The sequence below is a fragment of the Cherax quadricarinatus genome, chromosome 85 (assembly GCF_038502225.1).
Source record: "Cherax quadricarinatus isolate ZL_2023a chromosome 85, ASM3850222v1, whole genome shotgun sequence".
In the NCBI taxonomy this organism is placed as follows: domain Eukaryota; kingdom Metazoa; phylum Arthropoda; class Malacostraca; order Decapoda; family Parastacidae; genus Cherax; species Cherax quadricarinatus.
The window spans coordinates 19,241,827-19,258,309 of record NC_091376.1 but is presented as its reverse complement, the minus strand read 5'-3'; the positions used below and the strand labels follow the sequence as shown (position 1 = coordinate 19,258,309).

Here is a 16,483-nt window from a genome sequence, read left to right as displayed (position 1 = left end):
TGATATACCTGCCAGTCATGACAGAATGATATACCTGCCAATCATGACAGAATAATATACCTGCCAGTCATGACAGAATGATATACCTGCCAATCATGACAGAATTATATACCTGCCAATCATGACAGAATGATATACCTGCCAGTCATGACAGAATGATATACCTGCCAATCATGACAGAATGATATACCTGCCAATCATGACAGAATGATATACCTGCCAGTCATGACAGAATGATATACCTGCCAATCATGACAGAATTATATACCTGCCAATCATGACAGAATGATATACCTGCCAGTCATGACAGAATGATATACCTGCCAATCATGACAGAATGATATACCTGCCAATCATGACAGAATAATATACCTGCCAGTCATGACAGAATGGTATACCTGCCAGTCATGACAAAATGATATACCTGCCAATCATGACAGAATTATATACCTGCCAATCATGACAGAATGATATACCTGCCAGTCACGACAGAATGAATAGATACCAATTCACTTACCCAGTGATATATAACTAATCATTGAGAAGAAGGTAAAGAGGAAAATGAATTGACAACTGATCTTGTTTTTTAAAATTGAGGAAGACCTCACCTTGAAGGATGACAACAGCGCCACCATCACATCTGCGAGGAAACTGATAGGATGGATAATGAGAACATTCAAGACAATAGATGCTAAGCCAGTGATGACCCTTTTTAAATCTCTTATTCTCTCTAGGCTGGAATATTGCTGTTCATTAACAATCCCATTCAAGGCAGGTGAAATTGCAGAACTAGAGAATGTACAGAGAACCTTTACTGCATGTATAAGTTCCATGAAACACCTTAACTGCTGGGAGCGCCTGGAAGCACTTGACTTGTACTCACTAGAGCGCAGGCGAGAGAGAAATATCATAATCTACACCTGGAAGATTCTGGAGGGATTAGTCCCTAGTATGCACACAGCAATCACTTCATACGAAAGCAAAAGACTTGGCAGGCGATGCAACATACCCCCAGTTTTAACTAGGGGCGTCACTGATACGCTAAGAGAGAATGCAGTAAGTGTCCGGGGCCCAAGACTGTTCAACAGCCTCCCACCAGCAATAAGGGGCATTACCGGAAGACCCCTGGTTGTCTTCAAGAGGGAGCTGGACAGATACCTAAAGACGGTGCCGGATCAGCAGGGCTGTGGTTCGTACTTTGGATTGCGTGCGGCCAGCAGTAACAGCCTCGTTGATCAGGCCCTGATCCACCGGGAGGCCTGGTCGTGGACCGGACCGCGGGGGCGTTGATCCCCGGAATGCCCTCCAGGTAGACTCCAGGTAGGTAGACACTTATCATCCTATCTGTTTAATGTCCATTATTGGTAAACAGTTGGAGACTTGCCTGGCGTTTTACCTCTTATTCGCCATGAGTTTAAACCACATCCGTTTCGTGGTTTAATTGGAGACATTGTGACTAATTAATGATCCCAGTCGAACCGACAAGTCTTCCTAAGTTTGTGTATCTTAAGTTTGTCTCCTACGTGCAACTGCAGACTAATAGGATCATGATACCTATTTTCTATTAATTCGAAACCAGCTTAGATTCAGAATCAATAGATCATATCTTACTACCTCAATTTCTTTTTTTAATTATACAAAGTCTCTGATGAATAAGTATTAACAGACAAACTGTATCTGGATTTTCAGAAGACTTTCGCAAGGTGATTCTTATAAATAAATGGTTCAAAGAACCGATAAGTTGATAAATAACAAATGGGCAACATTTGTGCAAATTTATTGTGGAAATATTTCGCCCACCAGTGGAATAAAATTAATTAGTTTATATTAGCAAAATAAAAAAAATCGATAGTTAAATTATTAACTATTAAATATTCCAACTAGATACAATAAACTTGAAAGCTTAAAACCAATCAAAAGAGTCATTTTCCAGTTATCATATAGCACGCAACGACTCCAAGATTTACAATATTAGTAAATTAGTAAATTAGTAAATTAGTAAATTAGTAAATGCTTTAGATTTCTGCTTACCATGACTCCCAAGTCTTTTTCACATTCTGTATGATCAAGCTCTACTTCACCTAGTTTATAACTTCGAGGGTTTCATTCCCATGTACTAGTCACTAGGAATTTACACTTGTCCACATTGATCTTCATCTGCCAAGACATTAATTAATTTGTTCAAATTCTCCTGGAGTTCACTGGTATCCTCCTCAGAGTGAATCATACTGTCTATTTATGTATCATCATCAAACTTGTGATGAATGGTTTGAAAAACCGACAAGTTGAAGATTGAGACACTTACGCAGCATATGGAAATCTTTATTCAGGAAACGTTTCGCCACACAGTGGCTTCATCAGTCCAATACAAAGAGGAAGGCGTAAGGAGAGGAGGAGAATGAGGTAATCAGTCCCTCAACCTGGAGTCGATGTGTTCAGTCCATCAATCTTGTAGATTACCTCATTCTCCTCCTCTCCTTACGCCTTCCTCTTTGTATTGGACTGATGAAGCCACTGTGTGGCGAAACGTTTCCTGAATAAAGATTTCCATATGCTGCATAAGTGTCTCAATCTTCATCATCAAACTTGCTCATGTTACCTGTAATTCCCTCATCAAGACCAATAATGTAAATTCTGAACAACATTGGTCCCAACATTGATCCTTGTGGGACGCCACTAGTGACCAGACCCCATTCAGGTGGGACGCCACTCGTGACCAGACCCCATTCAGGTGGGACGCCACTAGGGACCAGACCCCATTCAGGTGGGACGCCACTAGGGACCAGACCCCATTTAGGTGGGACGCCACTAGGGACCAGACCCCATTTAGGTGGGACGCCACTAGGGACCAGACCCCATTCAGGTGGGACGCCACTAGTGACCAGACCCCATTCAGGTGGGACGCCACTAGTGACCAGACCCCATTCAGGTGGGACGCCACTAGTGACCAGACCCCATTTAGGTGGGACGCCACTAGTGACCAGACCTCATTCAGGTGGGACGCCACTAGTGACCAGACCCCATTCAGGTGGGACGCCACTAGTGACCAGACCCCATTCAGGTGGGACGCCACTAGTGACCAGACCCCATTCAGGTGGGACGCCACTAGTGACCAGACCCCATTTAGGTGGGACGCCACTAGTGACCAGACCTCATTCAGGTGGGACGCCACTAGTGACCAGACCCCATTCAGGTGGGACGCCACTAGTGACCAGACCCCATTCAGGTGGGACGCCACTAGTGACCAGACCCCATTCAGGTGGGACGCCACTAGTGACCAGACCCCATTCAGGTGGGACGCCACTAGTGACCAGACCCCATTCAGGTGGGACGCCACTAGTGACCAGACCCCATTCAGGTGGGACGCCACTAGTGACTAGACCCCATTCAGGTGGGACGCCACAAGTGACCAGACCCCATTCAGGTGGGACGCCACTAGGGACCAGACCCCATTCAGGTGGGGCGCCACTAGTGACCAGACCCCATTCAGGTGGGACGCCACTAGTGACCAGACCCCATTCAGGTGGGACGCCACTAGTAACCAGACCCCATTCAGGTGGGACGCCACTAGTGACTAGGCCCCATTCAGGTGGGACGCCACTAGGGACCAGACCCCATTCAGGTGGGACGCCACTAGTGACCAGACCCCATTCAGGTGGGACGCCACTAGTGACCAGACCCCATTCAGGTGGGACGCCACTAGTAACCAGACCCCATTCAGGTGGGACGCCACTAGTAACCAGACCCCATTCAGGTGGGACGCCACTAGTGACCAGACCCCATTCAGGTGGGACGCCACTAGTGACCAGACCCCATTCACGTTTGACCCCAGTAATGGAAACTCTGCTTTCTTTTTGGAAATCCATGACTCTGTTCAGGTTAGACATTACCTCCTATGCCACGAGTGCCACTTTTTATTAGAGTCTTTTGCGAGGCACTCTATCAATCCAAATAAACATCATAATATTCTTTATCATTATTTACTGCCTCAAATGTTTTATTGAAGAGTAGAAGAACGCCAGTAAGTTTTTTAAGAAAGAACAATCTCTCATGAGCCCATGCTGAGACTCATTAATCAAATTATGCTCATCAAGGTGACTTCTAATAATATGAGCTGTAATTGGTTCTAATAATTTGCCTACCGTAGACGTCAGGCTTACCATACCACGGGCGGGATTGAACCCGCGGTCAGAGAGTCTCAAAACTCCAGACCGTCGCGTTAGCCACTGGACCAGCTGGCCACAATAAGATTCGTCCAACTAGGTATATTTCTACACCATAGGAAGGTTAGCATAGGCACCACTGCATTTGTGGTCACAGTGGTGCCTATGCTAACCTTCCTATGGTGTAGAAATATACCTAGTTGGACGAATCTTATTGTGGCTAGCTGGTCCAGTGGGTAACGCGACGGTATGGAGTTTTGAGACTCTGTGATCGCGGGTTCTATCCCCGCCCGTTGTATGGTTTGTTTGCAATCGTGTCATTACGATTTCGTGAGTCACGTCAGGCTTATTGGACGGTAATCTGATGGAGTAGACTTATCCCCTGATTTAAATATAATAACTACATCAGCTGTCTTCCACACCTCTGGCACAACACCAGTTTGGATGGACGCATTAAACAAGCTCGTTAATGGCTGACAAAGTTCCATCTTGCATTCTTTAAGTACCCTGGAAAGCAACTCGTCGGGTCCCTGGGACTTGTTTTGATTCAGTTTATCTATCTGATAACAATGTCCCTCGTGACACTAATATTAGCTAGTTTGAATTCTCCAGGAACTGAATTATTGTTAGTTGCTGGAATTCCATTGATGTCTTCTTCTGTAAAGACTGATAAAAAATAATTATTAAATAGAGAACACATTTTCAGTTCGTTATCCGTCACCTGTTAAATTTTCAGAGGTCCTACATCTCCCCACACCTTCGTCCTACACACTTGAAAGAACCCTTTTTGGATTAGTCTTTGATTCATTAGCAAGTCTAATTTCATAGTCACGTTTAGCTTTTCTAATCCAATTTTTACTTGTCTTTTAAACTGAACATATTGGTTAATAAGGTTAATCTCACCTCTTCTTATACGCCTAAAAATTCCTCTTTTTCCTCCTAATACTTGCTTTCACCTCTTGTTCATCCGTTTTTTTGGGATCGTTATTATTTGACCGAATTTCTCTCTGGGGAAAATATATACTCTGAACACGTTGTACATTATTTAGATAAAAATCATCAATACAGATCCCTTTGAAATCGTAAGTATGATCATCGCCAATAAAATCATTAGCTAGATAACCCCAGTTGACATTAGACAAGTGTTCCCTAAGTCTAATATAATCAGCAGAACGAAAATCGGGGACTTTTACCGTATTGTCCTTATTCTCCTACTCCCAGGTAATATTATAAGTAATGTATTTGTGTTCACTTGCTCCAAGTTCTTCAGTCATCTCCAGATTATTTACGAGTGTTTCCTCTTTTGACAAGACTAGGTCTAGCAAATTATTACCCCTGGTAGGCTCTGTTACATACAGCTTCAGAAAACAGACCTGAATAACTTCCATAAAGTCACTGGACTCCAGATTACCGGTCAAAAATGTCCAGTCAATTTGACAAAAGTTAAAATCCCCTACTATCACTACGTTAGTGTGTCTAGAAGCCCTTAAGAGTTTGTCTAGAAGCCCTTAAGAGTTTGTCTAGAAGCCCTTAAGAGTTTCGTTCTAGAGAAGTCTCCGTTTACCGTGATCCAAGCCTGGAGGTACGTATGTAACACTAGAATTAGTTTTTTTTTTTTGACCAAGAAATTCTACCCAAACAGATTCTGTTACTAATCAGTCTATTTTTATACCTATTTTTATGCAACAATTTATGTTTTCTCGTGCATATAATGTAACTCCACCCGCTTTCCCTTTATATATACATAAAACAATTTAAACACTTGAATATGGCACTGGTAAATCATCTCGACTCTTTAAATTACACCATGTTTCCGTTAATGCAATGATATCAAAGTTCCCAGCACACGCTGCCGAATATAATTCATTAATTTGAATTCTGGTGCTTCGACTATTAGTATAAAATACATTAACATGTTTTTTTCTTCTGCACCTTGTTCTTATTCACTTTTACTTTTACATAATTTCTGTTATTATCATTATCCAGTGTTACTCGATGACTGTTATTATTAAGATTCATAATTATTTTTCCATTCCTAAACCCATAACTCTAACTAATCCTAGTTTAAAGTCGTAACAACATCCTCAACTGAACTAGCGAGAAAACTCTCATATACCCTGGATAAGTGAACCCCATCCCTGGTATATATGTCATTTCTAACGTAGAAGTTGTCCCAGTTGTCAATGAATGGTACTGCATTATCCTTACAGTGTTTATCCAGCCAACAATTAATACCAATCGCTCTGGACAACCATTCATTACCAACACCCCCTCTTGGCAAAATGCCACGTATATCAGGGCGCCCTTCTTCTTCCTAATTATGTCTATTGCTGCCCTATACCTTCTAACTAAATCCCCCTTATGTATGTTGGGAGGCAGTTGAATAGTCTTGGGAACCTGACACTTATTGTATTGTCTCTTAGTGTACTCGTGGCCTCCCCTGCTTTTCATTGGAAGGTTATTGCATCTCCTGTCGAGTCTTTGGCTTCTGTAGGGAAAGATTTTCCAAGTGTATATTACAATGTATCTTTTTCGCCTGCGTTCCAGGGAATACATATCAAGGGACTTCAACCATTCCCACTAATTTAGGTGCTCTATCATACTTATGTGTGCAGTGAAAGTTCTCTGTACATTCTCTAGTTCAGCAGCTAGTGTACAGCAGTATTCCAGCCTAGAGAGAACAGACGATTTGAAGAGAATCACCAAGGGTATGGCATCTCTAGTTTTGAAGGTTCTCATTATCCATCCTATCATTTTTCTAGCAGATGAGGTTCGTTAATGTCAGCTTGGAGTCTTGCAGTGTTTTCAGTGGATGGCACTGTCATTGCAATTCATGGGGTTATGTCTTGTTTTGCAGTGACTGTGGGATGACTCATGCGTCCATGCTCCCTCTGCATAGAATGCTGAAGGCACATGACAGGGGTTTCCTGCAGTTCTTGATGAACACAGAGTTCCACGAGTCTGGGCCTGGGGCAGAGTGCATGGGCATGTCATTAATTGCTTTTTCGAAGCCTTGTGGGGTTAGGATAGTATCAAGAAATTTTTTAAATAACCAAATTTTGTGTCTAGGTCATAAAAATTCATTTAGATTGTCGACCCTGAGTCTGGTTAATGGCTCACTAAACACTGAGTCGTATTGGGGCTTTGGTATCTCACTCATTTCTTTCATGTCATCTGCGTAGGTCCCATATTGCCTAGGCAGGTGTCCAATACTGGATGTTGTTTTCGCCTTAGATTTGACGTAAGAAAAGAAGTATTTTGGGTTTCTTTCAAATTCTTTTATGACTTTAAGTTCTTCCTGAGATTCTTGTCTCCTGCAAGATTCCTTGTGCATGGGTTCGATATTTGCTATTTTACCAGTTCCTCCCTTCGTATTTCAGATATACTGGTCCCTCCCAGCAGCCCTGTGATTCTTCACCTTCATCTGTATCAGACGCGTCTTTCTCTCTCTCTAGTTTACATCTTCTCTTTCTTTTTCTTAATGGAATGTGCTTAAAGCAGACCTCCAGTGCAATAGTATTAATTTTTTCTAGACAAAGGTTCAGATCCATGTTGTTTAATATATCATTCCAACTTGTTTCATGAATAACTTGTTCCCAGTGTTTGTTTTTATTATTGAAGTTGAAGGTTCCCTCATAACTGATCACATATTGTTGGTCAGGATCCCTGTGTATACATATCTGTATCTCTATTACATTGTGATCTGAGTGAACTGTCTTTGATGTGGTTATATTATGTATCAGATCATTGTTAGTAAAGATGAGGTCCAGTGATTTTCTAGTCTTGTAGGCTCTTTTATTTGCTGGTTTAAAGTGAATTTGGTGCAGAGATTTAATAGCTCATGTGTTTATGTGAATTTACAGGTGAGGTACCTCCTGGGGTGAACTCTGCTAAAACATGGTTTGCTATACTCATCCATTTTAGGTTTCTCAAGTTGAAATTCCCCTGTAACAAGATGTTTGGGGCAGGAGTTGGGAGAGTTTCCAGACAGTGGTCAATTTTCAAAAAATGTTTGTAGAATTGCTGGAAAGTTGCATCTGGAGGCTTTCATACAACCACAATGAAAAAGTATTAGTTTTTGATCTTTACTGCCAAAACTTCAACTACATCATTTGAGGTGTTTAGTAGTTCGGTGCAAATGAGCGACTCTGTGACGTACAGGTCAACCCCCTTTTGTTGCGTGTTTAGTCTGTCATATCGGAATAGGTTATAACCTGATATCCATATTTCGTTGTCATAATGATACTTTATGTGGGTCTCTGTGAATGCTGCAAACATTGAATTTGACTCCGTGAGCAGTTGTTTTTTGACGGCTTTAGACCCTGTATGTTTGCAAATATAAATGTCATTATATTGATGGAATTTAGAGGGGTTTTGTTTGCTGGCTTTAATATCTGTTGCTCTGGAGTGGAGGCCAATCGCTGCCTCTTCATTCCAGATGTGTTTTCTGTTGGTGTAGGACTTGTCATTTCTTGACAATCTTTTTTCCTTCCTGGCACTAAAAAAAAACTCTTTCTCTGGAGTGGTTTTGGGTTTCCTCTTTTCCCATGGTCTGAATGATCTGAATCTTCTTTTCCCCTTTAAATGGAGTACTTGACAGTATATACTGTAGCATTGTCTTTCATGGACTGACAGTTGAAACATTTTGGGGTGAAATAAGTTACAAGAAGACTTGCACCCTCCAGTTGTCATGCGGGTGCGACGTTTTTTTGGGATGGCCAAAACTGCATGTCCTATCTATTTCTCCAGATATACCATACCTACAGATATCCATGGTATAGAAATTACTTAGACTGGAATTTTATTCACATGGATTTTTTTAATAGAAGTGTTCCCTGCTGGTGCATTTTTTTCTGTTTCTGTTTCTGCACTGCCTACAGCCCCAGTATGATCATCAGTGCTTCCATCAGTTTTTACTAGTAATGTGTCAACACTATTTCTCGAGGCATCATCCCCTTTTGTTCCATCTCTAGCAGTATAGCTACTTTGTATTTCTGATGATTTTATAACACTGTCTTTACCTGTTTCATCGCCAGGGCTACTATCCCCATTAGGTGCACTGTCCTCCAGGATAACACCATCCCCATCTGGTACACTATCCTTCAGGACAACACCATACCCATCTGGTGCACTGTCCTTCAGGACAACACCAGACCCATCTGGTGCACTGTCCTTCAGGACAACACCAGGGCCCTCTAGTACACTGCCCTCCAAGTCAATCCCATCTGACCCATCTATTTTATTTTCCCTGCTGTTATACAAGGCTGTCATGTTTTCTAAAAAAAAAAGAAATTTTGTTGGTGTTCTTGTCTTTTTACTATAGATGTAATTTTCTCCCAAAGGTGTATCTCACTTTGGCAGACCCAAAGGCATTTTCCTGATTTTATATCAATAGTGGTTTCTAGTTTAAAGTTCCTACATGACCCATGGGACCATTTAACACAGAGATTCCATGCAATCCAAACATGATTTTGTAACTTTTCTTGCAGATTACACAAATTTTCATCATGGTTGTCATTTACACTTGCGGGTACACTTATCAACTCTCCTAGCTAGTTCAAGGGACCACTAAAAGTATTTAATTTTAAGTATCTGAACAGTTCTTCTGGGTAGGCTGGTTAGGATAAGCTTACTATAAGAAGAAAAAATTGTTTTATATGTTGATACAAATACTGTAATTTGATATATATGGATTTAATGTATTATAGTTTCAGTCTCATACAACAATGTTTCCTCCTGGTACACTTGAAGTTCTCTTGGGTAGAAATGTTAATAAGCGTACTATGAAAGCATTTTGCATTATGTGTTGGTATAAATACTTAAACAGTCCTCCTGTTGGATATGCTGGTATATATACTCCAGCTTCATACATATATATTTTTTGTAATTACTTACAGTATCATTATCCCATAGTGTTTCCTCCTGGTACACTTAAATAACTCTCTTGGAACGCTGGCTAGGTAAAAGTACTAAGAAAATGTATTTTTAAATGCTGGTACACACACACACACACACACATATATATATATATATATATATATATATATATATATATATATATATATATATATATATATATATATATATATATATATATATATATATATATATATATATATATATATATATATATATGTATATATATATATATATATATATATATATATATATATATATATATATATATATATATATATATATATATATATATATATATATATATATATATAATATATATATATATATATATATATATATATATATATATATATATATATATATATATATATATATATATATATATATATATATATATATATATATAGTCAATTTTGATTTTAGAAATGCCTTTAATATGGTGAAGAGAGATGCTGTCTTGCCAGCTGTTCGGGATTGGTTTCCCAGTCTTTTTCCCTTCATTTCAGCCGGCTACAGCAAACCCTCTATTCTTTTGTTTGGAGAACATGAAATTCAATCATCAGGGGGTGTTCAGCAGGGTGATCCACTCGCTCCACTTCTCTTCTGCTTGGCAGTAAGAGAACTAACTTTCAGCCTACGCAGTGAGTTCAATATCTGGTACCTGGATGACGGCACTCTGGCAGGTACTGAAGAGTCCCTGGTGGGGGACCTACAACTGGTGAAAACAAAGAAAGAAGACTTGGGACTTATTCTCAATCTCTCTTGGGAGCACCGCTGCGTCACCAGGCCATCGACACTGTCCTCAGGGACAAATTGAATGACCTGATGAGAATGGAGGAGAGAATAAGCGATCTTGATGCCCATGATGCTCTCTATCTCCTCACAAGGTGTCTTACTATACCAAGACTCACTTACTTCCTGAGGTGTGCACCCTCTTTTGAAAACCCAACACTCGATGAATATGACGCACACCTTCAGATCAACTTTTAAGAAGGCACTGAACCTGTCACTAGAGGATCAGCAATGGGATCAGGCAACCCCCCAGTGCGACTGGGAGGTATAGGGGTGCGCAAAGCAACGCATGTTGCTTTACCTGCTTTTCTGTCTTCGTGTTTGGCTTCCAGTCCCTTAGTCAAGAAGATAGTTCCCGAACGCTTGAGAGACGTGGTAGGAGCTCAAGACCCCAGGTTTACTGAAGCAGCGATTCGGTGGGACACCCTTACAGACTCCTCCCATAGACCAGCTCCTCCCAAAGAGCACAAAAAGTCCCACTGGGACAAACCGATCATGGAAAAAATCGCCAACACAATGCTCTCCAATGCTTCAGGAAAGGACAAAGCTCGTCTCCTGGCAGTGAAGGCACCACACTCAGATTTCCTGTTAGCTGTTCCCAATTCCTCCCTGGGCACCCATCTCGACCCACAGGCCATTCGGATTTGTGTTGCTCTTCGCCTAGCTGCACCCATCTTCACCGAACATAGGTGTATTTGCGGCAGGGCGACAGCTGATCAATTCGGACTTCATGGTCTCGTGTGTGACACAAAAGAAGGGAAGTATTCCAGACATGAGGAGGTCAATGACATCATAAAGAGAAGCCTCACCACAGCCCGTTGCCCAGCTCAACGGGAACCCCAAGTACAGAGGTCCAATGGTAGTCAAAAGCGTCCTGATGGAGTCACTATGCTACCCTGAAAGGATGGAAAGCAGATTGCCTGGGACTACACCTGTGCCGCCACATTGGCAGACACCTACTTGCCATACTCCGTAGTGGAATGGGGTGGAGCTGCCAGCCACAGGGAGACCCAGAAGATCCGAAAATATGAAGACCTTCCTCCTTGTTATAACTTCATTCCAATAGAGTCGAATACCCTTGGAGCATGGGGCAAGTGTTCTCTAAAGTTCCTTAAAGAGCTGGGTGAAAAGCTCATCATAGAAACCAAGGACCACAGGGCGACCAGCTTCCTCTTTCAGAGACTCAGTGTTGCTATCCAGAGAGGAAATGCCTGCAGCATTCTGGGCACGCGGCCCACCGCAGGGGAGCTGGACGAAGTATTCGAGATGTAGCTCTGAGTTACTTATGTTTTACTTTCTGTTGTATTTTTGTGAATGTTTGGCCAATGTATTTTTCCTTTAAATAAAACATAGGAGGTTGTAGGAGAAAATTCTCAAACAGCTTCAGGGAGAACCTTGAGTTTTCCCTGAAGCAAGTTTATTCTTTTCTCTGAGGATGAGGGTCCCTAGGACAGTTCTGGAGGTGGTACCTTCCTATATATATATGTATATATATATATATATATATATATATATATATATATATATATATATATATATATATATATATATATATATATATATATATATATATATATATATATATATATATGTCGTGCCAAATATGTAAAACTGGTCAATTAGCAAGAACTCATTTAAAATTAAGTTCTTTCTGAAATTTTCTTTGAAACATTTAAAGATATATTTTTTTCATTAATTTTAATGTGAAAATTTTTAATTTTGCTCCAAAAGAATCTTAGAAAACTTACCTAACCTTATTATAACAAGAACCATTTATTATAGCCTAACCCAACTAAATATATTTTAGATTTGTTTACAATAATTTAATACTAAACAAACACAGTGAAATATATTTTTTTTCGTTAGGTTCAGAATAATTTTGGCGAAATTATTGCATACACAAATTTTCGCTTGTCTTATATTGCAAGATGAGCGTTGCTATTTAAGCCAAGATCGCAAGTTCTGCCTATTCGGCACGACATATATATGTATATATATATTTATATATATATATATATATATATATATATATATATATATATATATATATATATATATATATATATATATATATATATATATATATATATATATATATATACTCACTTACTTCCTGAGGTGTGCACCCTCTTTTAACAACCCAGCATTCGACGAATATGACGCACACCTGAGGTCAACCCTTAAGAAGGCACTGAACCTGTCACTAGAGGATCAGCAATGGGATCAGGCAACCCTCCCAGTGCGACTGGGAGGTATAGGGGTGCGCAAAGCAACGCATGTTGCTTTACCTGCTTTTCTGTCTTCGTGTTTGGCTTCCAGTGCATTAGTCAAGAAGATTGTTCCAGAACGCTTGAGAGACGTGGTAGGAGCTCAAGACCCCAGGTTTACTGAAGCAGCGATTCGGTGGGACACCCTTACAGATTCCTCCAGTAGATCAGCTCTTCCCAAAGAACACAAACAGTCCCACTGGGACAAACCGATCATGGAAAAAATCGCCAACACAATGCTCTCCAGTGCCTCAGGAAAGGACAAAGCTCGTCTCCTGGCAGTGAAGGCACCACACTCAGGAGATTTCCTGTTAGCTGTTCCCAATTCCTCCTTGGGCACTCGATTAGACCCACAGGCCATTCGGATAGGTGTTGCTCTTCGCCTAGCCGCCCCTATCCTCACCGAACATAGGTGTATTTGCGGCAGGGCGACAGCTGATCAATTCGGACTTCATGGTCTCGTGTGTCACACAGCAGAAGGGAAGTATGCCAGGCATGAGGAGGTCAATGACATCATAAAGAGAAGCCTCGCCACAGCCTGTCGCCCAGCTCAACGGGAACCCCAAGTGCAGAGGTCTGACGGAAGTCAAAAGCGTCCTGATGGAGCTACTATGCTACCTTGGAAGGATGGAAAGCAGATTGCCTGGGACTACACATGTGCCGCCACATTGGCAGACACCTACTTGCCATACCCCGTAGTGGAAGGGGGTGGAGCTGCCAGCCACAGGGAGACCCAGAAGATCCGCAAATATGAAGACCTTCCCCTTTGCTATAACTTCATCCCAATAGGGTCGGAGACCCTTGGAGCATGGGGCAAGTGTGCTCTAACGTTCCTAATAGAGCTGGGTGAAAAGCTCATCATAGAAACCAAGGACCACAGGGCGACCAGCTACCTCTTTCAGAGACTCAGTGTTGCAATCCAGAGAGGAAATGCCTGCAGCATTCTGGGCACGCGGCCCACCGCCGGGGAGCTGAACGAAGTATTCGTGATGTATTTTGTCTTTAAATAAAATATACATAAAATATAGGGGGTGGTAGGAGAAAATTCTCAAACAGCTTCAGGGAGAACCTTGAGTTTTCCCTGAAGCAAGTTTATTCTTTTCTCTGAGGATGAGGGTCCCTATAGCAGTTCTAGAGGTGGTACCTCCCTATATAATATATATATATATATATATATATATATATATATATATATATATATATATATATATATATATATATATATATATATATATATATATATATATATATATTATATATATTATATATATAAAGGGAGGTACCACCTCTAGAACTCTCCTGGAGACCCTCATCCTAAGATAAAAGAATAAACTTGCTTCAGGGAAAACTCAAGGTTCTCCCTGAAGCTGTTTGAGAATTTTCTCCTACCACCCCCTACATTTAATTAATTTATATTTTATTAAAAGACAAAATACATTGACAAAACTTTCACAAAGATACAATAGAAAGTAAAACAACATAGGTAACTCAGAGCTACATCTCGAATACTTCGTCCAGCTCCCCGGCGGTGGGCTGCATGCCCAGAATGCTGCAGGCATTTCCTCTCTGGACCGCAACACTGAGTCTTTGAAAGAGGAAGCTGGTGGCCCTGTGGTCCTTGGTTTTTATGATGAGCTTTTCACCCAGCTCTTTGAGGAACTTTAGAGCCCCATGCTCCAAGGGTCTCCGACCGTATTGGGATGAAGTTATAGCAAGGGGGGAGGTCTTCATATTTGCGGATCTTCTGGGACTCCATGTGGCTGGCAGCTCCACCCCCTTCCACTACGGAGTATGGCAAGTAGGTGTCTGCCAATGTGGCAGCACAGGTGTAGTCCCAGGCTATCTGTTTTCCATCCTTCCAAGGAAGCATAGTGGCTCTATCAGGACGCTTTTGACTTCCGTCAGACCTCTGCACTTGGGGTTCCTGTTGAGCTGGGCAACGGGCTGTGGCGAGGCTTCTCTTTATGATGTCATTGACCTCCTCGTGCCTGGCATACTTCCCTTCTGCTGTGTGACACACGAGACCATGAAGTCCGAATTGATCAGCTGTCGCACTGCCGCAAATACACCTATGTTCGGTGAGGATGGGGGCGGCTAGGCGAAGAGCAACACCAATCCGAATGGCCTGTGGGTCTAGTCGAGTGCCCATGGAATTGGGAGCAGCTAACAGGAAATCTCCTGAGTGTGGTCCCTTCACTGCCAGGAGACGAGCTTTGTCCTTTCCTGAGGCGTTGGAGAGCATTGTGTTGGCGATTTTTTCCATGATCGATTTGTCCCAGTGTGACTGTTTGTGTTCTTTGGGAGGAGCTGGTCTACTGGAAGAATCTGTAAGGGTGTCCCACCGAATCGCTGCTTCAGTAAACCTGGGGTTTTGAGCTCCTACCACGTCTCTCAAGCGTTCGGGAACAATCTTCTTGACTAATGCACTGGAAGCCAAACACGAAGACAGAAAAAGCAGGAAGGCAACATGCGTTGCTTTGCGCACCCCTATACCTCCCAGTCGCACTGGTTGGGTTTCCTGATTCCATTGCTGATATAGTTTCAGTCTGCCATACAACAAACATTCCTCCTGCTGTATCTGCACAGTTCTCCTGGTAGACTGGCTGGGTGTGAAGGCTTACTCAGCCCTGTAACAACTTCAGACAGTATTACCCAGGCTGGCTCCTCCTCAGGAAAATTAATGAATAGAAAAAGAAATAATAACAGACAAACATAAACACTTTATTATATAGAAAATATAAAACACTTAAATATGAAATATTAATCCTTTTAAAGAAAATGAAAAATGGAAAATATAAATGATAATTGAATTCAACGCTAATTTAAAACTTGGGTGTCTGGTGTTGGTGACACTGTGTTGTTGAAATCGTAGCCGTTGCTGATGATGGGGGGGGGGGTCGCAGGTGTTGGTTACAACCCACCAGTTCGTTCTTCGCAGTATAGCCTTGAGTATTATATCCCGATGACAGGAAAGCAGGTTCTTTACCACTACAATGATGAGGGGTTACGTCCTGCAATTTCATACAGGTGCACAGGTAATTAAATCCAAAAAGGGAAAGTCTCAGGATGTTAGTCCATCTCCATCAGTTCTGCTCGTTGATTGACAGGTGACCCTCTCTGTCATCCAAGCTGGAAAGATAGACAGGTTACCCACTGCTTAAGAAATCACTCTCCATGATAAGTACAATACCTAAAAGATGTGGTGATTATTACAACAGTCAACCTAGAGCAAGACTGAAAGGACTAAGTTTATTATTGGTCAAAAGTGAAGCTTTCAACCAATAAATCCACTAGAATACAAGGCAGGCATGTACTTACAGTAGTGCTGGGAGCTGTGAGTCT

General features: G+C 41.5%; 1 protein-coding gene across 8 annotated transcripts in view; it reads left to right on the top strand.

The window, feature by feature from the left end:
• Nucleotides 1-16,483, top strand: part of LOC128703100 (UDP-glycosyltransferase UGT5-like) — a 104,065-nt gene that overhangs the window by 39,563 nt on the left and 48,019 nt on the right. The gene's annotated exons all lie outside the window — the stretch shown is intronic.